This window comes from Prinia subflava, chromosome 1, assembly GCF_021018805.1.
Source record: "Prinia subflava isolate CZ2003 ecotype Zambia chromosome 1, Cam_Psub_1.2, whole genome shotgun sequence".
Classification (NCBI taxonomy): Eukaryota; Metazoa; Chordata; class Aves; order Passeriformes; family Cisticolidae; genus Prinia; species Prinia subflava.
In genome coordinates, this window is record NC_086247.1 from 66,362,512 (window position 1) to 66,369,953 (window position 7,442).

Below are 7,442 nucleotides of genomic sequence, written 5' to 3' on the forward strand. Positions count from 1 at the left end.
GAGGAATGACCCAGCCCCTGTGGCAAATCGCTCCTCTGCTGCCTGGTCACGCAGGTTTGAGGAACTAATCTGCAAAAGGGACTGATGTAAGCAGACGGGAGCCATTGCTCCAGAGCACACCAAGCCAAAGGTTTGGCCCCCTGCACAGTCCCTGATGGCCATCCTATTTGCTCTTACTGTATGTGGAGAAGTGAAAGCACTTGAGAATGGATTGAAATACTCATGCTCTTGTCTCTGCAAGCATCATACCTAGCAAAGGTTTCACTGTAGGTTTCTGATACACTTTGCTCTTTCTGCTGGCCAAGCACACCCTATGAGCTGGAGCTGGCAGAGAGGTGTGCTGCTGCCTGTCATGGCTGTGCACACACAGAGGAAGCTCTGTCTGCAAACCTCCAGTGGGAGTGGGTGGGTTTCCAGAGGAAGAACAGCCAGGACTGAAGAGGAAAGTTTGGGGTAAGGGCAGGTGCTGAGGGTTTACATCTGTTCAAGCTCTCTGCCAGCCCCTTCTTGGGTTAGGTACCTGTGAAACCCTCACAGTATGGGAACAGATAGAAGGAAAACAGCACAAGGAAATGAAACTCCTGATGATAGAAGACAACCACTGTAGAAAAGGGAAAGTGCTGTGAGCATCAATTGTTTAAACAAGGAACAAGGAAACATGAGAAATGTTTATTTTTGCTGTTGTGCCTACATGCTTGTTAAGCTAGTGCTGGTTGATACAGCTTGCATTGTCCATGTGAGCATCCCTCAGGCCCATGGCCAGCTGTCCCACTAAATGTTTTACATGCAATACCTGTAATAGCATTCCCGTGTGGAATGGGGCAGGATGACTCTATTAAAACTATAGTGCTGTGGAAGAGCTGGAAGAGCTCCATTTTCCCCCCAAAGATGAAATGTTCCCTTATGAGAAATGGAAAATGCTGCTGAGTCTCTTCTTTAATCAGGAAAGTAAAGCAAAACAGTCTTCTATTAGGAAATTGTGACTTTACTTAGCTGTAGTTCTGAAGGTTAATTTTATAAGCACGGGCACGCAACTGGAAGGACGCATGCAAGTCTTAAAAAGTAAGCTGTTAAATATGCTTTTGACAGTTGTCCCCAAAGCAGAGCTCAAATAGAAAAGAGAAGATAAAAATAAACATTGCTCAACCCTTTCATTCATTACAGGCTGTCAAATGGGACAGGTGCTGTGGAAAAACCCATGTGTGACTGTCATTAGAAGCTGAGTCATCATGCGAGGGCAGGGAGACTGCGGCAACCTCAACTTAACATGGACTGATCTTTAGAGAACAGCTGGTCAGAAGCAGGAGTTTCTTGTGTTTTGAGAAGTTTCTGCAAACTGAGAACCAAAAGTAAAACTTTCCCATGGATAAACACTAAGCAAAATATCCAAATTCCCTTTTCTGATGCTGTTAAACTCTTTGTGGCACACAAAATAAATACGAATACAATAAGTAACAGTATGATGTCATGCGTTTGAACAAAATGGTAGAAACAAGGAAGAACTCTCATTCCCAAAAAGGATTTGAAAACCAAAGCCTTGTTCTTGACTTTCACTTTGAAAATACTATCAGTATTAATACTTTATTACTAATGAGAGTTCTGATGAGTTTGAGGTTTTTTCTTTCTGTTGTTTCAGCAAATGTGAATGCTTCTAAATATATTTCAACTAAATGCCGAGACATTTCATGAGAAGAAGAATTGTTTACTATGGGTGGAAAAAGCTGTGCTGTTTTGGGGTCTCTAATGCCACACACCATTAACTCTGTCCTTGAGGGATGCCCAGAGCTGGGACTATGGCAGCATCTGGCCATGCCAGAGAGTTACCATTTTGCCTGGAGCCTGCACAATAAAATCACATCACCTCCTCAGCCAATTGCACACTCTACCCACCTGCAATGTCTTCCTTCAGTGTGTGTGGCCAGGGCACAAAAGGCCTAAGGGAGTGAAAAAACTAATTTCTCATGGTCCAAAAGAATACTCAGAGGGCAGATTTGAACAGTCTGTATCACACTGTAAATACTGTTCAGCTGCTCTTTCTGTGTCTGGGTTCAGGGTTTGTGCTCATCAACTCTTATGGAGAAAAATGTTGTTGTCCCAGTGTGGCCTGAGCTTGGTAAAACTGTTGGATGTCAACACAGCAACACTGTACTGCCTGTGAGGTGTGGCAAGAAAGCCTCTGTTTAGTGCTCTCCACTGCTACAGTTTTGGGTGGTTGACATATGTGAATATTTCACAATGGCAGGGAGAGGGCTCTGTGTACATGTGGGAGAACTGGCTGCCAGAATAGGGGAGCTTGTGTTTCTCTTCAAGGACCAGATTGATGTCTGGTCTTCTTTTTTTCCCAATTGATGAGCAATGTTTTCAGTAAATGCTTAGAGACTGTTTTCCTGTCTCAAATTGGCATAGCAACGGCATCAGAACAAAACTCCAAAGCATCAGCTTAATGACATTCTGAAATGGCTTCAGAATTCATAACAAACCCTCATTTTTTGATGTGTAAGGGGAGGGACTATTGCACAGCATGGGGAAGGGGCTACTGCACAGCATGGGCTGTTGGAAACCTTTCCTCCAGGCACGTATTGAATGCCAAATGAATATAAGCCAGTGAAATACTTATTTTTAATTAACTTTATCCTTGTAAATATCTGTATGAAAAATACTGAATTAACTCCAGGATACATTACACACCTGCACAGTAGAAACAAGGAAACAAGCTCAGTATTCTTTACGGCTTGGGTCACATGAAGATCTTAACTAGAAAATCCCAGCCATCTATCAATGTTACAATTTTTTGAGTTAGTAGAAAAAAGAGGTGTAAGAGCAGCTAGAGATCCCCAGCTTTGCCTCAAACAACCACCAAATAGCATGTTTTTATCCCCACATTAAACGGCATGTGTTTCCTTATCTTGTCCTTTGCAGAATGTTTTGTTCTGTTCACTAACACTGTTTCATTAAAATTCCTGTATTCTAGAATGTCTGGATAAATAAACCACACTGAACTCTCAGTTCATTGATTTTGTGAGGAGTAAACCTGACTTTGTCATTTATGTAAGTTGCTACTAATATTTAAATTAGCAATGTTTAAAATGTCTCTCTTTTTAACAGTTTACAAGCCATTCAAAACAATATATTCAGACTCTCTAAAGTTGTTTGTTGTTACCACTAGCAGATGTATGGGTTCTTTTCTACGTCAGAGTAACTTGTTCTATGTTTAGTTTGTCCCTACACCCATGGTTCAAAGATTCCTATGCACCTTGTGGATGTTACCAAAGTCTGCAGTGAGGTTTTTGAGAGGTATAACTCTTCTCCATCAGTGTGGACTTCTTTGGTACCCAAATCCTTCTGTATAACTATTTTTCCCTTGTTTTTATGTGAACAAAAGAACAGATCTCGTTTTTAAGTCAGTGAAGCCACTTGTGCACCGGACTGACTTTGCCATCTACAGACATGCCTGTAGATAGTGACATGCAAGGAGGGAGGCGTGAGACAAAAGCTGGAATTTGGGCTGGAATTTCCCTTCCTCGCTGTGTAACTCACCCTACCGCTCCAGAAACCTTTTCCTTGCTATTGCTTAAGAACTGAGGAGTCCAGCTTGCAGCCCCACTGGTTTTCCAGTCATTCGGGTCTTGTGCGCCTTGTTCAGGATGCTCAGCAGGGATGATCCCGGCTGCCTCAAGCTCCCCGGACTGGCTCTAAGGGACTCCCGAGGGGCGTCCCCTCCATCCCCCTGCTGCTGGCAGGAAGGGAAGAGCCCCGTGTCCCGTCTCGCCGTGTGTTCCTGGGGCCCGGCCGTCCCTCGGTGCCGCGGTGCCGCTCGGCGGCGGGCGGGTGCCACTGCCAGCCCCGGGGCTCTGCGGGCCCGGCCCGGCTCGGCCCGGCTCGGCTCGGCTCGGCTCGGCCCGGCCCAGCCCGGCTCAGCTCGGCCCGGCTCCGGGGAGCTGCTCCGGCCCGGGGAGCGCCTGGCACCATCTCTGCCGGCAGCATCGTGCCCAGCGTTAACCGGCTGTCTCCTGGGGACACGTCTGTCTCCTCCATTTCTTCTCTCTCGTCTGCCGCCCCCTCCCCCTTTCCTCAAAAACACCCCACAGCTGCACTTGCAGCTGTAATGCAACGCGTTATTACATTTGTGGGGGAGAGAGAGAAAGCACCTGTGCGGCAGCCCAAGCCCGAAAATGAGCGTGGAGAGCGCTGGGTGTATTTGGGCAGGGCGCCGGCAGCTCCAGGAGCAGAAGGGGCTGACCGGGATGCTCCATGCCTAAGGCAGACTGAGAGCATGTTCCCGGAGCCTGGGGGCTGCTCCTCACTGCACTCCAACGACTCCAAGGGAAAGAGAAAACTGCCCTAATCTCGGAATTTCTCCATGGCTTGGTTGAAACAAAGCATACCCTCCAGCAGCCTGTACAAATAGGGGCCAAGGCCTATTTCCCTCAGATCCCCTGGCTGAAGATGCCTCGGCCAGGACATACAGAAAGCACCTTCACTGCAGAGGAGTGAGCCAAAAGGAGCTCCTCTGCTGCTTTCTCTCATCCACTTACATTCACCTAGAACATAAGGTGGTTGTTGTTATTGTTATTATTATTATTAATAATAATAATAATAATAATTTGACTCAGATATCTGTATTTGGACTGGGGAAGGGCTGTTTTAAATGCTTATTTCCCAACAGGCAAACTTACAGGACTTTTATTGTAACTCTTCAGATGAAGTTTCATGAGGGAACAGAGTTTCTCTTCCCCACCCCCCCCCCCCCCCCCCCACTCTGTTTCTGAATTCTTAAATAATTAGGATAAAATGACATTGTCACATGTGGAATTAATTGAATTAATGCTGCTTAAACTCTTTAAAACATTCCTACCTAAATGAACTCTTTGCTAATACAAGCTGAATTTTTCTGCCCTCTGGGCCAACTTTTGCACAGTGAGTAACGTGGTACTTATGCACAGGGAGGCCTCAGTGTAATGCCCTTTATTGCAAGTTCTAATAAAAGGCTGCTCTGTTTTGGCTCCTTATTAGAATAACACTATAAATAACCTCTTTGTAATGAGGACTTTTAAAAAAAATGTGTAACATTTTTCTCCAGAACCTCCTGGTGCAGAGTCTGCCACCATCTGGTGGATCTGGCTTTCAGCGTAGATATATCTCCCAGAACTGCACTCCAGCTGGGGTAGCAAGGAGTGCCAGGAGGTAAAAAAATCAGTCTTGGGAGAAAAGTTATAAACTACCTGATGTAAACCAACACACACACACATAAACACCTAAACAAACAAACAGACAGGCAAACAAAAAAAGCTGTAGTTTGAATATACCTTGGGAAGGGTCCATATTGCTTACTGAAGCAAAACTCATGCTGATTTAGTTCTGGACTTAGTCTTTTGGTGCATGTTATGCTTGTGGAAAAGAGCTTGGAGGCATTGTTTTTTCCCACATTAGATTAATTTTACAGAAATAGTACCGTTGTGGGCAGTAATGACTGCAAAGGCACAATCACTCTTGAAGACCAGATACATAACTCAGTGATAGCAGAAAATGAAAAATTCACCAGTGCTGAGAAAAATATGATCTAAGGCTCTAATGCAGGTTTTATTTGGATGATAGCATACTTAGAGTTTATATGTTCTTGCCTTTCTCCAGAAGATCTGAAGCAATACCATGCCTCCAAAAAGCTCACCCATCTCTTTTGTGAGCTGCTTTCAGAAACAGCAAACATCTTTTTCCTTTGTAATGTTTTGGGTTTTCTAAGGCAGTAACTTAGTTTTCACTTTTCTCATGAGAGATGTACTTCATCTATTGACATTTGACATATTTTCCATCATCATTCTGTTTTGTATGCTGTGAAAAAGTTCTGCTTGCAAGAAATTCCTAGTATTTTTTCTCCCATGTCTTAGTCTGAGTAACTACCACAATCATGCTTCTGTAAAGTTCCAGGTGGTTAACTAAAGCACAGGATAAATGACTACTAGTGAAAACTTATGATTCAACAATTTCTCAATTTATTGTTGTTTAATAAAGGAAAGCCCAAGATAAATTACTTGTAGAGTAGATACATTTCCCACATTGAACAAGAGCATTGTAAGAGTTTGAGAAAACTGCATATGAATTATAAACTCCGGTTGAGGTTACTACAGATTTACTGTAAGAAAACTGCTGTCTCAGGAGTTGTTTTCTCAGTCAGCACTGATGGACACATACTAATTTTTCAGTATGTGTTGATTGGAGGGAAATTACTAGGAGAACTAAACAAGTTGGGTTTTTTTTTTCTCTTTCTGAATGTCTGTCATATAAACTATGACTTATTCCTGAAACTTTAATTTCTAGTCCAAAGGCCCCAAAAAGCATGAGCCTCCAGGGAAAAGGTATACTTTGAATGACAAAAACCACCAAGAAAGAAGGCACGGTGGGCCTCGAGGATAGGCTGGGGATAAATCTGGTCTCCAGTCCTGGGACAACACCCACAGACTGAGTGCTAGCACCACAGAATTGCCCAGCTAGAGCAATTAATCATCCAAAGATTTGACTGCTAGATTCCCCTGAGGCAGGAGGCAATGGCACAAGAAGTGGTGGAAATGCTCAAAGCAAGAGGACTCCTGCTGCCAGAGGATGGCAATGCCTTCCAGCCTGTGGATCTCACACTGCTTGTTCGTGTCCCCTCTAAGAAAGGTGTTACAAGCATGTGCAAGCTGAGAAATAGGCATTCAGAGCGTCCAGGCATTTGAAGGTTAAGGCTGCTGATGCAATTGCAGTTTGGGCTCTTTCTGTTAATGCATTTTTTTGATGACAACCTCAATTACTTAATCAGATAAGGATCTTTCCTGTAGTACTCTGGCAGTGCTGTTAGTTGCAGTGTAGACCTTTCTGTCTGGTGAACACTGAAGGTATTCATTAGAGCTCCACCTGTCTCAATGTGATGCTGCTTCCCATGAGCAACCCATTTTTGAGATAGGAACAACCTTCAGACAAGCACAAGATGTTCTACTAAGCAACAAAAAATTCAGGAGCATTTTAGTTTTAATTTTTAAGCATTTACAAGGAGGAAGGTCAGTCTCTTAGCCATAGCTTCGCTTTAGAAAATCAGTGCAGCTCCACTGTAATCACAGACAGTTATCTCAGCTGCCAGATTTAAAATGATAGGTGTCATGTAGGCACAAACAATACATGACAAATATCCTAAGTGTTTACAATAACTGTGAAGCATTGCCCATATCACAGTGTGCTAAAGCCTGTTCCCAGGGAGGAAAAACCAGCATGCAGCTGACAGCTGCTCCCTCACTGAGCAAATGCTTCTTCACAGGCACCACAACCCTCGGCTAGCTATTTCAAAAAGGGAGATGGGGGGCCTTCATCAGAGTTAATTATTGCCAGAAAGAATAAGCTGCAACCTGACTTTCCTGTTAGCCTGATTCATAAGGGCTTTTCTATTGCCATTTATTTGCTTGTTTTCCACT